General features: G+C 62.6%; 1 protein-coding gene and 1 non-coding gene across 3 annotated transcripts in view; one reads left to right on the top strand and one right to left on the bottom strand.

Annotated features, from left to right (window-relative positions):
- Positions 1-20: 20 nt before the first annotated feature.
- The window catches only part of LOC117649582 (gastrula zinc finger protein XlCGF57.1-like), a 53601-nt gene continuing 34303 nt past the window's right edge, over positions 21-19318 (top strand). For both annotated transcript variants that reach the window (XM_034392469.1, XM_034392470.1), the window contains exon 1: positions 21-262. The gene's annotated coding sequence lies outside the window, so the exon portion shown is untranslated. The remainder of the gene's footprint in view (positions 263-19318) is intronic.
- On the bottom strand, positions 5221-5292 carry Trnam-cau. The gene has a single exon. It is a non-coding gene; the product is annotated as a tRNA-Met (tRNA).

Raw genomic sequence — 19318 nt, 5'->3', positions numbered from 1 at the left:
GGACCCGAAATCCCGGTCCCGGTGCCGGTGTGCGTGCAGTGCAGCGTGCTTGTGCGTGTGTGTGGTCCAGGTGCGAGTGGTGCGATGCGTTTGACGTTTGCGGCGCATGTGTTCAAACCCGAAGACCTTTGGTTTGTGTCAACCGTGAATTCAGTGCTGAAGAGAAATTCCTTTTCTCCAACTGACCGTCCGTTGGAAGCCCGACATCGAGAGGGTCTGCATGACGACGCGAGCCGGCATTCTGAGGCCAATCCGTCGAAAGGTGGGATAACCTCCACGGTCGCGCTTGGGTGACTTTGTGTTTTGTTTGTTTCGTTCTGTGACGTCTGGACTTGCGCTGCCACAGCGAGCATAGTGATCGGTAGTGTGTCAGCGGGGTAGAGCTTGAGATTTTCTGGTGCGTTCGTCTTAATTTGAGAACGAGAACTTACGGGAGAATTCACACCCCTAGAGAACCTAACCTATAAGTAGCCGGTGTCACTGCGCGCGGAAACTAACCGAAAAACAAAACGACAACGTAAAAACCCAAAGTGGGCTGCGATTTGTGGCGAGGTGGCGAGCGATAACGTGACTTTGGGACTGAATGTCAGAAATATTTTCGAAGCGTAGAGAGACATATTTTAATGACATTGGTCATTTTCCTACAGAATGTTGGAATGTGCAGCGTCTCTGTGGTAGACACGACAGATTCAGTTTTCGGTTAATGCGAATCCACCCTCGCCCCTATTTCACCCCGTGTCTGCCTTTCCTTTCCAACCTATTTCAAACTGCGGCCGTGCCCCCCTCCTTTTCGACAAGGATGGCAGTGGAGTGGACCACTTGCACCCGCAGCAGTTGGACGTGGCCGTCGTCCCGGCTGCGGGCCGTTTCAGGACGGTGCTCTGTCTCTCTCGCACCTTAACGCACCAACCCGTGGGTGCGAGAGAGACAGCGGCGAGAGCAGTGCTCGGAATCGGCCTGCTGGCCCTGCTGGCTGCGGCCGCCAAGTTGGAGCAGGGGCGCGGGGGCACGGGGGCACGGGGGTCGGGGGGTTCCGCGGGAGGGTCGCGATGGCTTTGGCGTGGAGGGGTCGACGGGAAGGGGTTGTTCTGTGCGCAGTGCTCCCCCCTCCCCTTTTCGGCTCACACGTGCCGTCTATACATTTGGAACCGCAATGAGACCCTGGACCCCTCCATGGCCTGGTGGCCTGGCCCAGCGCGGCCTGTGGCCCTGTGGCCCTGCGGCCCGGGCCGTGAGAATTATAGACAGCAGACTTATGCCGAAGGGGAGGCCTCCCTCTCGCACTCACGGGGCGTCCCGTAAGGGTGTGAGAGAGACAGGCCGAGGGAGACGACACTCGGAATCAGTCTAGAGCCACCCCCTCCGCTCGGCACCCCCTGCAGCCCCTGCCCCCGTCGGTGTCTGGCGGGCCGCATCGCCGCGGAGCCGAGCCGAGCCGAGCCAGCCCTCCATGCAGTGCGCCATTCCGGCGGCCCGCACCCCGCCCCTCCGCCCCCAGACCGGAGTGCCGTGTCTAGTAGACTGCAAACTGACATCAAACAAGTCCGGGGAGGGAGCCAACGGCCGGCGATCGCGGCGTGTCATGCTGGCCGCGCGGCCGCCAAGCAGGCCGTCGCTGTCTCTCTCGCACTTGCCACGTTCCGCTGGGGAGCGAGAGAGACAGACAAGCCTGCAGTGCGTGGCAGTGCGTGGCAGTGCGTGCTGGCGGCCTATGCCGCCGCCGCCCAACTATAACAAGGTGCGCAGACGTCCCGCCGCGCCGAGGCCCTCGCAGTGCCTCGCACCCTCGCCGTGGCGGCGGAGTGCGCGACCGCGGTGCGCCTCGCTGACGCCGCCAGAGAGTTGTCCGGGTGCTGGCGAGGACGCGCTGTGTTGCCGCCAGCACCGCCAGGTTGCCGCGACCCCGCGCCGCCCCTCCGCGTTTTCGGCGGCTTTGGTTTGGCGGAAGAGGGGGGGCGGGGTCCGCTCGGCGGGCCCGGCGCACGGGGAGCGCGGTGCAGCCGGCGAGTCCGACCCGGGCGACCCTGTCGCTTTTCGCTCCCGGTGCCCAACTTATAATGAGCCTCCTTTTACAATGAACGCGCCATCTGGGGGGCGCTGCGTGAACCGCTGCGCGAACCGCGAACCGGGGACCGACCGGGGACCGGGACCCGGCGCCAACCGGGCCTGGCGTGCCTGGCGTGGCGGCTGCCAAAGTTTGTCCCCGTGTGCACATATGTGTGTGGAGCGGAGCACAGCGGAGCGGGGCAAACTACTTGAGGAAGTAGCTGGCGAAAGCAATATATGAATAAAGCAGGCGGCAGGCGGCCACCGATTCCGAGATTCTGATAACGACCCACGTCTCTGCCGCCGCCAGCGTCAGCGCGTCAGCTCAGCGTCAGCTCGGCGTCAGTTTAGAGTCAGCTCGGCGTCAGTTTAGACTTAGTTTAGAGTCAGTTTAGAATCAGTTTAGAGTCAGTTTATAGTCAGTTTAGAGTGAGCTTAGAGTCAGTTTAGAGTCAGCTTGGTGTCAGCTCGGTGTTAGCTTGGAGTCAGCTCGGAGTCAGCTGGCCGTCATACTCGAGGTCTCTGGCTCTCCCGTGCGGGTGCGAGAGAGACGCACCGCTGCCTGCAGGCCTTGGGTGACGAGGGCCGAGGCGGTCCGTACTCTGTACTGCGGCCCGGGGGCAGAATTGCACCCCTGGCCGCGCCGCGCCGCGCCGCGCCGCTTGGACTGCCAGGGACTGCCGGGCTGCCAGACTGTCAGAGGTCGGGGCCAACGGGCCCGGCGAGCGGGCAGTGCGGCCTTGGAGTAGGGCAGGCTCCAAGTCCGCCTGGGTCCTGGGTGTGTCCGAAGCGGCCGCGTCGGCGTCCACAGACTCGCCGCACCGCGCAGCACCGCGCAGTGTGGCCGTTGTTTCCGGGGGCGGCCCTTTAATTTTGGCAATAATCACCCCCCTTCCCCTTCTCTTTTGTCTCCGTGGTCAGCGCCAGGGAATCCCCTCCCCTCCCCGCTCGCTCTTCCGCCCTCATTACTCGGGGCAAATAGAGCGGGGGCCAGGACGACGACGACGACGTTGGCGGCGGCGGCGCCGTTTCGTTGTTTGTCCGCGGAGGCCGCCCGGTCGGCCCGGTCGGCCCGCTCTGCCTGCCGGCGACGCGCGACGCGGGAAGTTTAAAACGGATGACAAACTCCCCGCGCCGCCGCGCCGCGTCCCCGAGGCCGCCAAGCACCCCGGGGAGGAGGAGGCTCGCGCCTGGAGGGCAGGCAGCCCAACTGCCGGCGCGCCGCGTCGTTTTGCAGCGGCGCACTGTTGTCTGTCACGCACTGGAGTGTGTGGCATGGCGTGGCGGGGCCGTGCGACTGAAATCCGCCTGTAACGAGAGGCTCAACAAAGCAAGCAGGCATCACCATTTAGCAAGCTTTGTCGTTTCCGTTTCCGCCCCACTCTCATTTGGCGGCGCGGGTCGCTCCGAATGCACGCCACGGCCTCGGCCTCTGTCGCCATGTCGCGGATTTGACTCGGTTTTAATTCGACTGACACGTCGTCGCCAAGTCCCTGTGTGTGTGTGTGTGGGGGGGGGGATTCCATCAGCCTTTGTGGCGAGTTTACTCGTCACGGTGCACCTCAGCGTCGCGTGGTTCCCCGGCGTATCTTCGACAGTTTTCGAACTCCCCTTCTAGACGGAGGCGCCCCCCCCCCCAAGAACAACAAGAAGGCCGTGAAGGGGTTGGCAGGTGAGGCTCCACGATGTCGCGTCACGCTCCCCGATAATAACTTGGGCCGAAAAAGGGACGGACCGAAAAGACGCGCCGCGGCGGCGGGGAAAATACAGAAAAAGAGGAACCAGGCCGGTGTTCGAACCAAGACTGCGTTTTCAATCGCGGCGTCGTGCGAGCCGCACTGCTCGGCGCGGAAGTTTGGCATTTCGGGAGGAGGGGGCGTGGCGTTGCGTGGCGGGGCGGAGCGGGGCGGGGCGGTGCAGCGAGGGACGCGAATGCCTAATAGGGCCTACGGTCGGTTGACAATAGGTAGCGCATTGCCGTAGCCAGCAGAGCCATGCAGAGCCCGTCCCGGGGCCCGGCAGGCAGGCAGGCAGGCAGGCAGGCAGGCAGCCCCGACCCGCATTTGGGGCATGCAAGGAAGGATGCAGCCTGCAGATGGGCCTGGATTGTGCCGTGCTGGATGTTCCCGAGCGCATTCTGCCGCCCTGCCGCTCCTGGGCCGGAGGCCTTCCCGGAGGGTCCAGGAGGGAGCCTTTGGGGCTGGGGTGCGGGGAGGCGGGCCTACGTTGGCCTGCTGCAGCCTGCCGGGGTCGCCGCCGAAGAAAGGTCTAGTCCGCTTTGTGACGATTAGGATGGGGCCTACATCTCATCATCACGCAGCCCGTCCCTTCCCCTCCCACCCATCGACCCGCCGCGCGCCCACTGACCGTGCGGGCCGTGGCGTGCCGTGCCGTGCCGGGACGGTGCGCCACGGCGCCCATTGGGGCCCATTTATCTCAGTCGGCGACCCGATAGACCGCCCGTTCTTCAGCTGGACCCCTCCACCTGTATCAGCCCGCACTCCGAATTTCCTACTGAGAAATGCCGTGCTGTCATAATACTAAGCTAATTCTCAGTACTCTACGACACAAATCTATCATAATACAAGAATTGTTTTTAATACAGAACTGGTCATAAGTCTGAGACCCCTCACCTACGTTACACCTTCGCTGTGCTGTCATAATACTAGCTTCGTTTTCGAGAAAGCTCAATAGGATCTTGGGAGTGCGGCCTCGGCAGGCCCAGCCTCGCCTAGCCTAGCCGCCCCCGCCGTGCCGTAGGTTGGAAGGGGTCGCTGGCGCTGCAGGCTGGGTCCGAGGGGAAGGTCTCTCTCTCTCTCGCTCTCTTGGGGCGTCCTGTGTGGGTATGAGGGGGACAGACCCCTCGGAATCAGGCTGCTGGCTGGCTGCTGGGGTCGGCGCTGGGCGGGCGGCTGGGCCCGGCAGTGTGCACCGTGCTGCCTACCCTCCGATTGGCAGGGGCTCGTCGTACGCCGCGGTGTCCTCAACTTGAACCTGGAGCCAATGAGTGTCCGTCCACGTGCGTCCCGACTCAAAATTTGGATCTGTCACACTTCAAAAATTTGTTGCCACTTTATGACGAAATAGTGAATGACATTTTCGCCACTTCTACAATTTTCAGCAAATGAGCTGCAGGCGTTGCACATTTGGGAAATGAAAAAAAAGGTGTGCTGCTAGCAGAGCAAGGTTTCGATCCTCGGACCTCTGGGTTATGGGCCCAGCACGCTTCCACTGCGCCACTCTGCTCGCGGTGGCGGGAGCGCGACGGGTCGCGGCCAGCCCAGACCGCGCGAGTGAGTCCGCCGCGCGATAAGGGGAGCGACCGGTCGGCGCGCCGCTGGGTGGGCGGGGCGGGGCGGGGCGGGGCGGGCGGGGGGGGCGGGGCGGGCGGGCGGGGCGGGGCGACCGCAGTTCTGCACCGACGGGCGTGGCGCGGCGCGGCGTGGCGGCAAGTGGCTTCGGATGGGCGCACAAGTGCGCGAGGCTGTGTGGCCGCAGCGCGCAGGTTTCGCCACTGTGATATGGGTTCGGATTGCTGCCGTCAGACGCGCCGAATGTCGCCTTGGCTCGATGAAATGTCGAGCCGTTGGCGAATGTAGAGGCAGCATGGAGTGTTCGTGTTAAATTTCATCGAATTTCGTTAAAACTTGCAAATTTGATAATATTTTTTTGGGAAAGGGCTGCATTGGTCTGCTTAGCGGCTGTAGAAGATAAGGCGTTAAATTTTGCGCAGTGTCTTGGCTGTGCCTCGGCTCGGCTGCTTGGGTCGTCCTTCCGTATTCATAGCGCGACATGATACAGCAACTCGCGCCCGCCCCGCCCCGCCCCGCCCCGCCCCGCCCCCCGCCCCGCCCCGCCCCCCCCGCCCACGCCGTGATGGGCGTTGGGCGGTGCGGGCGGCTTGGAGATTTCCCAGCGCTCACGCTGCGCTCGCAGTGTTAAACCCTTCACCGAGGGCCCGGACCAAGGCCCGGTCTCGGGCGAGGCTGGGCCCGGCTGGGCCGAGAGAGGGCCGTGTGCAGTCATTTCATACCGCGTCCTTTGGTCGTAAAAGTGCGGGGCGCGCTTTACTCGGCCGGCCCGACGCCCGCAGCCCGGCAGAGCAGCCCGCTATTTAACGGCTGGCCCGCACTGCCGCACTTCACTCGCCACTCCGTCGACGAGTCCCTCGCTTGGCCTCTCTTTTGGCCGGCGCTCCGGCGCACCCCGCCTGCCCGGACGCCGCTCCGTCGGCCAGGTGGTGCGTTTCCGCCGTCCCAGTGGGCAGGAGAACAAAGAGTGGGCGGACGCTTGCCTGGCGGCCCGGCCGTGTGTGTGTCGTTCGCCTTGTGAGGTCGGACGGAGTCACTTTTCTCGACCGGGTGCGCGACGCCGCCGACGCTGCTCTGACGCTGGCCAGACTGGTGCATCCATCCATCCATCCGTCCGCCTGGCTGGCGATGCGCCGCGCCGCGCCGCCCTATCCATCACAATCAGACGCCCAGGTGATTTTATTTTTTATTAAATTTTATAAAGGCTCTTATAAAAATTTATTGGGTCTTTGGTCGAAATGTAGGGCCGTTTATAAGGCAGCCGTAGTGCAGACATTTCATAACGCTTTTCGATGCGCCTTTACTAATTTAAACGACCTGCTTGCCTAAATCTTTGCCACGATCCGACCGCCGGAGCACTCGTATGGTTGAACGAGCGTTCGCGTCATGCAGAAATTTTATACAGAGTGGGAGTTTCTAAGGCCCGCTTGTGTTCGTTTTGCAGGGTCTAGGAGCACTTTCTCGACGGTCCGTACGCCAGTTGATACGTTTGACTTGTCCAGATGAAAGTTTATAAACATCATCAATCCGTTGCTGGCATAGGCGCCGTGTTCGTCACCTTTAATCACATCACAATCACCGGGGCCACTTTGGGCTTTTAGCCTCCAGGCAGCGTGCGCCAGCCATGGCGCCGGCAGCGTGCGGCAGCCAGCGCCGCGTGTAGCACTGTACCTGCGCTGCAGCCACGCCGCGCCACGTTGTGATTGATGTTCCCCGACCCGGGTCACGTTAGCGCCGCCCGGTGAACTGGTGCAGCAACCGGGAGGAACAACAACAACAATATCGGCTATGGCTGAATTTGTTCCGATTTATAAGCGCCCCCGCTCTGCTGGCCTTTGAAACGGGAGCCGCCCGACACGAGACACCCCCCGGTGATTGGCGCTCTTTTCCGCCCGGCCCCGCCCCGCCCCGCCGCGCCCCGCCCCGCCGCGCCCCGCCCCGCCGCGCCCCGCCCCGCCGCGCCCCGCCCCGCCGCGCCCCGCCCCGCCGCGCCCCGCCCCGCCGCGCGTCACGCCGCGTTCGCGCCGACGTCAATCAGGCGCTCTTTTATTTGGCGGCCGACAAGCGGAACGCGACACTACGGAGTGTCTTTGCCGGCGGGTCGCCAACCCCCTCCCCCTCCCCCCTTCTATCCTCCGCGAGCGCATTTTTCAGCCTTGCCCGCTGAACCGGTAATTGCTGTGGACTAACGAGCTGCCATCTGCGGTGCCCCCTCCCCCCTTCTCCCCCTTCTCCTCCCTTCCCCCTCCCCTTCCCCCGGGGAGACAATGCTTTTAATCCTGCGCTGAAGGTAGTTGAAGACGGATTGCACACTAAGCTGGCGAGGCTGGCGGGGCTGGCCGAGGCGCACTAATGCTGCCGCTGCTTCGCCGCGATCCAGTGGGACGCCAGGGAAGGGAGGGGGGGGGGGAGTGTCTGGCGAGTCCGCCGCGGATATCACACCTGGTGAGCCTCGGCGCTGCTGTGTTCCCCGGCAGGGCTCTCCGCGGAGGGCCCTGAAGCCCCCACACCCCCGCTGCCGCGCTGCCGCGCTGCCGGCCACACCACTGTTAAGAAAGTGATATCACAACTTTATCGGCCAGCGACAAAGTTTTTCAATAAGTGAGACGCTCAATGCGGCCCGGTCCGGGTCCCGGTCCGGCCGGTATGGCGGGGCGCGTCGCGGCTGACCGCTGACCTGGCCGAGCTTGGCGTGCCCCGCGGCGCCCCGCGGGACGGCCGAGAAGAACGAGCGGCGCGGGTCAGCGCGGTGCTACTTCTTGGCCTCCTCGGCGCGGCGCGGCCCGAGGCGCGGCCCGCATGTGGAAGGACGAAGGACCCCCCACGGCGCCGTTTCCGGCCGCTACTTTTGTGTGTGATCAGCGTTCCGGATTCGGGCCGCGGCTCGCGGAACGCCCCGCGGAACGCCTGGGAACGCCCCGCGGAACGCCCCGCGGAACGCCCCGCGGAACGCCTGGGAACGCCCCGCGACCCCGGTGAGCAGCGTCCTGGGGGTCGGCCGTAAATTCGGCGATACCGCAATGATGCAGAGCTTCCGGCGGTGTGCATTCTAGGCCGTGCCCTGCATGTGGGCGGCCGGACGGAGCCGGTCGGAGCCGGGCGGGGCAGCGCGCAGGGACCAGGCAGGGGCTGGGACGGCTTCCTCGGTGTCCCCGGGCCCCGGCCCGCCCCCTTCGGAAGGAACGGCCAGCGAATTGCATGTGAAGTGTGACACACTGGATACGGCTGGCCGGGCGGTGCAGTCCCCGTAGGCACCCCTTCCCCCCGTCGTCGCCGCGCAGGGCGCGCAGGGTCCAGGAAATTGGAAGTGCTCATGAATGATGCATGCCTTCCTCCAGCAGCCAGTAAATGACCTTCCATTGATTTTTTTAGGGCGCTACGCGGCGCTCTACGCGGTGCTGCGACGTCCCGCACTGCCCCCTCCACGCCGTGGCCATGCAGGGCCACGCACGGCCACGCACGGCCCGGCGCGGCCAGGCCAGGCCAATGCGACACGTCGCCCTGCGCCGCCTCCACGGCGTGGCCCTGCATGGCGGCATGGCGGTGGCGGGGGTCGTGGTCGGGAAGGGGGTTTCGTTGCACCCTCCCCCGAGCAGTGGTCGTCCCCGCCCGGCCGGCCCTGATGAATGGCTGGGCATGAGAACAACCCCGCGTCGCGTCGTGGCGGTCGCCTACCTCGGTCTACCTCCCTGCGTCCTCCGTCCTCATGTCGCGTACTTTGCGATTTGATCCCCCGCCTCCGCTTGCCCCGTGGCTGCCCGGTACACTGGTGGGTCGGCTTTTCACGGTGTAGGGAAATCGTCGTCCCCCTGCAGTGGGTGTAGTTAGTGCATCTCGGCCGCACTCTGGCCTGGTGGTTCGCCGACGCGGTTCGATTACGGTTTCATCGGCCCTTCTCTCCTGAATGAGCGGATTACCGCGGCGGTGGCGCTGGAGGGGGAGAAGATCTCGCCGCTCTCAGTCTGGGGCGTAAGTCCGTCGACGTCCTCGTCGGAGTGCTCGCCGCGCCTCCCGGAACCGAGAGCACCGCCGATGATCGCCAAGCAGTGTGTCGCCAGGCCTGTTTGCCGAATGACGTCACTTGCCGTGTCATCGGCAATGCCGAGCCAATCCGCGGCCGCGTCTCATCCACCACGCCCCGCCGCGCCCCACCCCACCCCGCCCCGCCACGCCTCGCCGTTCCGCCCCAACGCCAACTGCCTGCCAACTTTGGCTCCGAAGAAACTCGCCAAGTTTAATAATTACTTGTGGCCAGGGGCTTGCGCGCGGCTCCCCCTCCCCCCCCCCATTCCATACCCCGACGCCGGCCGCGCCAGAGCCTGATAGATAAGGGCAGTCTTTGCCATGATGCCGTGTCATTGCCAGCGGTGTCCTGGAGCGCGAGGCGACACGGCGCGGGGCAGGGCCGGTCCTGGTCAGGGTCGCGGCTGATGTTTGAATAAGTCACCCGGGCCAAGGACGCGGGTCAATGCAAGGCCCACACTGCGAAACGAGTTTGGTCGAATCGTCTGAAATTCGGCGGCTTTCCTCAGCAACATCGTTTTGACTTCGCACTGGCAAAACGAGTCAATTTGACACTGACACTGATGACAGTGTGCTTGCCGTCGATCGCCTCGCCGCCCAACGAGGCCAGGAACGAATCCAAATGCACACATCAGCCACGACCACGCGCGCCGCGCCGCGCCAACTGGCTAACTGGCTCGCCCCGCTCCGGTCAGACCGAGCAGGCAGTCCGGGCGGGGTGGGCGGACAGTGTTGCAGATACCCGGAACCATTATTTCTGCCAACTTTATCAGTGGCGCGCACAAAAGTTTGCTCTTCGTGCGGCGGGGCGGGGCGGGCACTGCCCTTAGTGCCGTTAGTACCTCCGATTCGGCCAATGAAGCTGCTCGTGGCTTGGGCGGGGCGGGCACTGAAGAGCGGTGGAGGCGGCCAAAATACCGGACGCGTTTTGAGCTCTAGAGTAGCTATATGTGACTCGAACTGTACTTGTGACCCCACCAATGGATTGCTCTCCGGTCGAGGAATCCTTTGGTGGGGTCACACGGGTCACACGCTCAATTCGAGTCCCAGCGACTCTGGAGCTCAAAACGCGTTGAGAATTTTGGCCTCCTCCACCGGTCTTCTGGCTCAATTTGCGAGTACTTTCCCCCGCGAAGCTTCGTCCGTCACTTCCGTTTCTTGGCCCAGCTTTTCGTCATTTCCGGTTTTGGTAAGTCCGGTCACTGCCGCCTCCCCTCCTCGGGATTCATGAAGACACTGGGTGACGGAGCACCGCACGGCGGAGCAGTTCCTACCTCGGCCTGCAAACATGAATCAGGAAGCTAATTCCAAACTGGCGGCGCCGTGCTCGCCTTGCGGCTCTGGCGCACTGCTCGTCGAGATGCGCGAACTGCCTGGAACTGCCTGGGACTGCCACGCAGGGCACGCAGGCTGGAGGAGACTGGCGCTCCACCCTCCACCCCACTGCTGCCTAGCCTAGCGCCTGCGAAGCGAGCGGTAGGCAACCCAACGCACGGCTGTGCAGCGCGTTGCCTACGCCACATTTACCATTACCACTACGGGCTAGATCACAGGCTGTGGACGTCGATTTTTCCAGCCCGTGCCTGTAGTCAATAGGATTCGAAATTTTTCCAGCCTTTAGTCAGTGGGATTCTAATTTTCCAGCCCATGGTCAGTAGGGTCGATTTTTCCAGCATGGTCTTCCATGACAGATCAGCACTCTCGTTGCCAACTTGTTCTGTCAGAGGTTGCGCCGGGCGGCCGGCCTCTCTTGGCTGGAAAAATGCACAAAACGAGTCAACGAAATAAGCAAAGTATCTCTCTCTTTTTCTATCTCTGTGGCGATTTGTGTTTGCGGTGCTCCTCGTCGTCCTCTCTCTGGAGTCCTCATTAAAACGTGTAATGCAATTATGACGCGGCCCGTCCAATAAGGACGCACCTTGTTGCCGCAACAACAATACGGAGACGGCGAGACGCGGCAGGTGCGGTGCGGTCCATGGCGCGGCCCGTGCCTCGACCTGCAGCTGCTGCTTGACAGCGGCACAATGCGCCGTGCCCTGCCGTGCCGCGCCGTGCCCTGCCGTGGCCCTCCACTCCCTTCACTTGTAGAAAAAAGTACGAAAAAAGAGAACGGAACATGTCTGGTGAATTTTTTACCTGTCCCGTCCCGTACCTTACGCTAACTACGGAGGTATAGGTCCCGTGCCAGTTTGCGTGACATTCTTGGACCACAGTGGGGAAGCAGTTTGAAAAGTCGGTAGTTTTTCCCGCGCTGCACTCTCAGACTCGTATTGACTTTTTTCTCTCCATTATTGCCTTTTTGTCCTTTGCTTACGTAGTTTTTTAAGCAGCAATAATATGTATTATATCCTTTGTAACCATGTACAATATTGTTCACTATAAAGACTAAATTGTCATCAATTATTGACTATTTTTTAAATCAATTGCGTATTGACTCTTTGTCAATAGCAAATTGACTTTAAGTCAATATAACGAATGAAATCTTACATAGATATTGACGAAATAGTACCTTTTATTGCTGTGTAAAATACTCTTTAACAAAGGACAAAAAGTCAATAACAGTCTGAGAGTGTGCGTCATTTCGCGTCCGTTTTCCGCTCTTAATAACATTTTGGGCAGTGTGTTGCACGCAGGGATGAGGCGGCGCCTTTGTGGGCCTAACAATGCCGACCGGCCGCCGGACCGCCGCCGCCGTGTTCCGAACCGCGTCGCTCTGTCTCTCTCGCACCCCCACGGAAGGCCCCGCGGTGCGAGGGAGACGGAGCGACCAAGGTACCGGTGGACCCGCAGACGAAATGCAGCTCGATTAAACCTGCAAGCCGCGGCTGCCATGCCGCGGCGCACAGTGGGCCAGAAGGCCGGCATCATCGCTGGCAGCCAAAATTCGAGACGCGTTTTGAGCTCCAGAGTCGCTAAGCGGGGCTCGAACCGAACGTGTGACCCCACCAATGGATTCCTCGTTCGAAGAGCAATCCATTGGTGGGGTCACACGCTCCATTTAGCGACTCTGGAGCTGAAAAACCCGTCCGAGATTTCGACCGTCTCCACCGGTCTTCTAAGCCCACTGTGCCGGGTAGCTCGCCGCCGTCGCAGCGACAAGTGCGGTGCGCGGGGCGAAATAATTGGGAGCCGAGTAGTGAAATGATGGGAACACGAACACGGATCGCCCGGGGCTCTTTGGCCTGCGGCGCGCCATGGCCGCCATGGCGGTGACAATGGGGGTCGCGCACCGCGCAGCACCGCGCACCCAGCCAAAGCTGCATTGTTGTCGTCGTCGTCGAGGACAATGGCGGTACACTGTTGCCCCTTAGCCCACCTGGCCCCCGCCGTGACCTCGCGAGTGGCGGGCGCCGGGCCGGGCAGGGCTAGGCCAGGCAGGGCCGGGCAGGGTGCGTGGGCCAAGCGGCCTCGCGCGAAGACGTGCACGTGTCAAAACGAGTTTCTGACTCAACTTGTATGGGATGAACTTCGAATCTTATCGACTAATGCGTCCTGCGAAACCCGTCCCAAAACCGGGGGCGGGTTTGGCTGCAATTACCCTAAACAACGCGATTGTTTTGGCGCGGCAAGTCGGGGCGCTGCCAGGCGCCGCGGCCATGGAATATCTCTTGCCTTTATTTCGTTATTCCGAGGCGGCATAGCGCGTCAGGCGGAGCGATCGGCCGGTTCAAGAAGTGTGTCTGCGGGAAACATCCGCCCTCTTCTCTCTCTCTCTCTCTCTCTCTCTCTCTCTCTCTCTCTCTCTCTCTCTCTCTCTCTCGTCGCGCGGCACGTCCCGGCCACAGACCCAGCCAGGCCCAGCCGCAGCTGCATAGCCTCGGGAATAGTGCCAATCCGCCGTTATGTAAAACGGTGCAATAATAGTAGCCCGCCCCGCCCCGCCCCGCCCCGCCCCGCCCCGCCCCGCCCCTCGAAACAGGAATAAGCATGGCGGTCCCTCCGGCCTCCGGCAGCAGCGGATATCGGCTGGACCGTCTCCAGGAGCAGTCTCCAGGCTCGACTCTCGGCGGCGGCGGCGCGGGTTCGACCCCAGGCCGCTGCCAGCTCACTGTGATTAAGTAAAAGAGGGCTGCGGTACAGTCACTGCGAAGCCGCCATGTTCCGCTCTCGGCCTCCTTCCTTCCGGGACCCGTTATTGTTTCGTTTAGTTTGGCGTGGCCCGCCCCGCCCCGCCCCGCCCCGCCCCGCCCCGCCCCGCCCCGTCGCCAAATGGTTCCTTTTCCTGCCGATACGTTCGACGGGCTGCTGCTGCTGCAGGGCATGACGAATGACTTTCTGGCGACTGTGTGACTGCGGGCCGTAATGGTCCGGCACGGAGGCTGGACGTGGGGGGGGGGGGGGAGGGGGGTTGCGGTCTGGTCGCAGGCGAGGCACCACACCACCGGGCCGTGCAGTCTCGGCCTATTAGGGCTGATCTGCCAGGCAGCGTGCTCACACACACAGTCACACATGTGCTCCCTCTAAAACTCACACACACGCGCGCACACACTTTCGCAGGCAGCAGGGTCGCCCCTCTTTATTCCGGCCTTTTTACCATATTTTGTTTTGGCCCGTCGGTGCGAGCTGTACAGTGGAGGCCCTGCACGGTACAGCGTCCGGCAGCTCGGGCTGGCGGGGCTGGCGGGCAGGGCCGGCGGGTAGGGCCGGACTGGCAGGACTGGCGCAGGTGCGACCATGATTGAGGCGCCACACACACTGCGCTCTGCGTTGACTCCCTGTCTCTCTCGCACCCCCACGGGACGCCCTGTGAGTGCGAGAGAGACCGCTGCGGTGCCGCCGGGATGAGAGTGGACTTGATGGTCTGCCTGGCGGCCTGACGGGGCGGTTTAAAGGGTTGAGGGGGAGAGGGTGGATTTCCATGGCTTTTGCTTACTTGCAGTGGCGCGGGTTGCCTTACCGTGCCTGCGTTTTGGCAGTGTCTCCGGAAGACGGTGCCGCAGCAGACACGCCGCTCTTGGCGCGCCCGCCGGCGGGGCGGGGCGGGGCGGGCAACCTCGGTCGGTCGGGTAACCAGGCACTCGGAACCGGTGGCGCGGGGCCGGTGGGGGCGGCGGGGGGCGGCGGGGGCCGGGCTGCGGGCCAGGGCGGCCAGGGAGCGGCGGCGGGGGCGGCCGCACGACTCCCACAGGTGATGTGGGTCCCGAAGTGTTCCGCCGGCACTTTGGCCGCGAGCTCCAACTCGGCTCGCGCCACGCCGCGCCCCCGCATGACCCTCCCGCTCGCCGTGACGCGCTCCACGGCGTGCTCACGGCGGCGTGGCGGCGGCCTCGCTCGGCCTGCTCCAGGAATGCACCGTGCTGAACGCGCCAGACACTCCGTCGCGTGTGAACATGTGTGCGTGTGTTGTTTTTCCAAAGTGGGTGAAGGGGTTGGTTGTCACAGATGTGGCCGCGCACACAGCGCCTCTGGTTCTCCCCGGCAGCCCGGACCTGCCCACTGCAGCTCCACATAACCCAGCATAATTGGAAGGTCTTGGTGGCCGCCCCCGCTAGGGCGCAAGGTGCCCCCCCCTCCCACGCCAATCCTGTGCGCCGCTCGACCTGACCCGACGCCCCCGTCAGAAACAATAAAAAGGGCCGCCGTGGGCGCCACCCACACTCTCACTCTGTTACGTTCTGCGTCACCCGTTCAAGGGTTCCCTCCCGACCGCCATGCGCTGCCACTGCTCTACATCATTCATAGGCCTAAGCTCTCTCTCTTCCTCTCTCTCTCTTCCTCTCTCTCTCTCTCTCTCTCTCTCTGTGTAAGTGTGTGTGTGTGACTCGCCCATGTTTGAAAGAGGAAATAAGGCATGCGAGAGAGAGGGGACGAAAATAAAGCAGCCAGATTCCATTCCAACTTGCCAGTTTGTCTTATCTTCTGCCTGTCTCCTCTCCTATTGGGCTTAACTCATCAACATTTCTGCTTCTTCAAATAATGTGAGTTGTGCTCACAGGCTCGTCCAGGCATGCTGTTTCAGGCTCGTCCGCGTGATGGAGGCAATTGAGTGGTCGATTCCTCGGCAGGCTGAGTCATGTTGCAGGCTCGTTGCATCGTGTACCCCGAGCTCATACACCAAATCCCTGGCCAACTTGGTTAAGGGGTGTTTCGGGCACCCCGCAGGCCGCGCTGGCTTACATCCCTCTGCAGGCCGGGGCGGGGCGGGGTGGGGCAGCCCCTCGCATCCCTTGATTAGGGGAATCTCGGCAGAGGAGCTTCGCCTATAGTTGAGTCCCTACCCACCACACCTTGGCCCCCTACCACTCCGGCCCCCACGCATCAACCCCCACCGCCACCACCACCCCTGCTGGGATAGGGACTTTACATGTGTGGACCCCACCACATGGCTCCCTTGAGCCCATCTCCAGTGAATCTTCCCCCTTTCCCTGCACTCCTGAATGCTCCGTGTGTGTGTGTGTGTGTGTGTGTGTGTCTGTCTGTCTGTCTGTCTGTCTGTCTGTCTGTCTGTCTGTCTGTCTGTCTGTCCCACTCGCCTTCTTTCCCCCCATCCTTAACCATGACCCATTCGCAGACGGACCCAAGCCAGTCTCTCTTTGTCTGGCGCGCAGGTTTCTCGCGCCAAGACTCGACCGGGGCCGTTGCTGCGGGCGGACTCGTTTCGCGATATCCCAATTTAATCCAACCTAATTTGGCGAGTCTTACACACGCTGGGGTGCGGCGGCAGCGGGCGGCAGCGGGCGGCAGCCAACTGGCGCTGGTTATTCTGCCAAGGAAGAGCGGTTTCAGAATCGGATACTCCGAAAGAGAGCGGAGTAAAATGCGGATAGATGGTGGTGGCGGTTTTAAACTGGTACACTGAAAGAAAAAAAAGAGGAAATCGGAATAAAAGATGATGCGGCTTTACAATTTACCGCGGGTGATGCCGGTAAGCTGCTGTAATAATTCCCATTTCGGCGCGAAGCGCCTCGCAGCGCCACTGGAGGCGAAACAGGGCGCGAGAAGAGAGAGAGGGGGAAAGAAGAACAAAGGAACGAAAAACGAAGCAGGAAGACTCGCTCGCCGCTGGAGATGCCCGTCGGGAGACGACCCAAATTAATCCACTATTTTTATGACGTCTGAATAGGGAAAAGGCGCAACGCGAAGGTGGTAGTGGTGGTGGTGGGGGGGGGGGGGGGGGGCTACTCAAGGCGGAAACTAACGGCCTTCTTTGGGATGGCGAGTATGACCGCCGGGAGCGGCCCCCCGTTCAGGCAGGGAGAAAGAGGGCGAACCACAGGGAACCACAGGCAGCCAGTGCAGGGAGCGACCGGATCGGGACGCCGTGCACGAGTTTCGTGGCGAGTCACTGTCCTCCGCCCCCTCCCGCTCTGTCTCTCTCGCACCACTACGGTACACTCCATGAGGGCGACAGAGACAGACAGAGGAATCGCCCGGCCTGGCCAAGCTGGCCGTCGTGGGGCCTCGGCGAGGGCCTCGGGGACGAGCGGCCAACTTCGGACACCGGACGGGGCGGAGGTGCGGTGCCAACCTCGCGGGGGCGACTGTGGAGGTGGAAGGGGTGGGGTGACGAACCACTACCCCCTCAGCGGCACTGCCTTCACCTATGACCCCCCCCCCCTTGTGGCCGAGAAACTTGGCCAATGTGCATCGCCGGCGTGGCCATGCGGGCTGCGGCGCGGCGGCGGGCCAGTGGACTGATTCTGAGAGTCGTTGTCGTCGCCCTCTCTCTCGTTCGTAGGTCGTTCCGTGAAGGTGGGAGAGAGACAGAGCGACGAGAACGCCTCGGCGTACAGGCTGGTCCAGGCCAGCCTTGCAGTGTAGGCAACCGCAGCGCGCCGCGCTGCCATGCGGGCCTGCCTACCCCGCACGGCGCCCGACGCCTCTCGCAGTGTAGCTGAGATTGCGCAGGGCTGGCGGGCGAGCTGGCAGCCTCTTTGGTAGGAAAAAAAAAGGATCAACCCGCACCCCACTTTTAATTCTACTTAGTAGGCTGGAACGAGTTTCTGTTCTTCAAAACCGCAGCCACAGACACACAACAACGGGTGGAAAAAACGGGGGCGCCTTCTCTTCACACACGCGCGCGCTTTCATTTTGGCGCGATTGCTTGTGGGGCCGGCGGGAAGTTGAGCGGCTGGTTGCGCGCATTTCAAACAGTCGGGGGCCAATCCCGGCCCGGCCTGTCCGTCTTCGTCCGGCTCGTGTCTACACTGGGAGTTTTTTCAGCGGAACTGTCTGCTGGCGCCCCTGCGCCGCCGCGGCCAGGCTCGCACGCGTCCGCGGTAAATCAGTCGGCTGGTCGGCGCAGCGCTTGCGGTCTCTCTCTCGCACCCACATCGGACGCCGCTGGAGTCGGAGCGACGATGACAGTGTGGTGGCGGGCGTTGCGGCCGAACCATGTCATGGCGCAATCCGCAGAGCGAAATAAAATAAACGGAGGGACTGCGAGTGAGTGGGCCACGGCCGCGCCGCGCTGGCAAGTTGGAGCGGCTGGCTTGCCTGGCTTGCCTGGCTTTATCCCCATTTTCCCGGACTGGCTCTGCTGCATGCGTTGTTAGGTGGTGGCATTCGGGCCGGTGCCGCCGGTGCATTGTGGTCGAGTGGTGCCCCCCCCCTCTCTCTCTCTCTCTCTGGCTGGCGTTCAGCGTTTGGAAAAAATCCCCCCTCCCTCCAACCGCCTGGCTGGCGCCGACCCGAGTCCAATCCTTCCTGCCGAGTGCATGCGATGCGCTGCACCTCGCAAAAATCGCCCTCCTCCTCCTCCTGCGTGCTTCCGCCAGTGCCTCATGAGGACGGGGTGCTTGTGGCGGCGGGGCGCGGCGGGCTGATCCTTGGTGTCGTCGTCGTCGTCCCGCCTGTGTTGGCCAGGGCGGGAACCGATTCACGGAACGAGCGCCCCTTTCACCCCACCTCCCCCTTCTGACTGCTTCCGGTCGACTTCCGTCCATCAAGGCTTCCGCCGCCCCGCCCCGCCACGCCCCGCCACGCCCCGCCACGCCCCGCCACGCCGCGCCACGCCCCGACTTGGAGTCACGCTACGAATTACAATAGTGTCTTCCTCGACACGGCGGCGCGGCAAGTGTTTTGCCCGGAATGTAGCACCTTCGCATGGCGCCTGGGACGGACGGGCGGACGGACGGGGAGCATCCGCAGACAGACAGACAGACAGACAGACAGACAGACAGACAGACGCACGGGCGGACGGACAGGCGGACAGGGTGGATAGATAGATCGCGTGCCTCCGCTCGGCCCGAGTGATTGTTTGGCCCGCGATAATACAAATTCGGGGAGGGCGCTACATCTCGAACGGGGCGATGCGCCCCACTGCCGCGGGCACGCAGCCCTGGCTCTCTCTCTCTCTCTCTCTCTCTCTCTCTCTCTCTCTCTCTCTCTCTGTGTGTGTGTGTGTGTGTGTGTGTGTGTGTGTGTTTTCACTTATGACGTAGACGTAACACACTCTCTGTCGCAGTCCTCATCATGTCAGCCCACAGACAGAGACAGAGCTGCGAAAAAAAAAGAAAGCGTTCTGCTGTGTTTGTTTTCCGGTCATGTATTACCAGTGCGGTCTGTCTTCGCGTTTCGCCGCCTTCTCAGTTGTTGTTGTTGTTGTTGTTGGCTTTGGCGCACGCCAGACACCCATCAGGAAATTGAACGGCGCGCGGATGATACTCGGGCATCGCTTTGCCGTGAGGAGTCGCTCAGTCACTCAGCCGCCTGATTCCGAAGGATATCGTTTCGTCGCTCCGTCTCTCTCGCACCCTTGGGGAACGCCCCACGTGTGCGACGGAGACAGGGCGACGACATCGGGCGGCGTCGCGGCGCAGCCCCGGCGCGCCCCGGCCAGGTTGCATGCCTTGCACGGAGTCGGCGGCGTTGGCGTGGAGGCAGATGGCGTCGAAGAGGGCGCGGTGGCCTTCGAGTGGTGGCAATGGTATCGAAGGAAAGAGAGAGAGAGAGAGAGAGAGGAGGGAAAACGAAGAGCACCACTCCCCACGCCACCA

Source organism: Thrips palmi, unplaced genomic scaffold, assembly GCF_012932325.1.
Source record: "Thrips palmi isolate BJ-2018 unplaced genomic scaffold, TpBJ-2018v1 HiC_scaffold_4, whole genome shotgun sequence".
Classification (NCBI taxonomy): domain Eukaryota; kingdom Metazoa; phylum Arthropoda; class Insecta; order Thysanoptera; family Thripidae; genus Thrips; species Thrips palmi.
The sequence above is the reverse complement of the archived record's forward strand: the minus strand, read 5'-3'. Positions and strand labels throughout refer to the sequence as shown.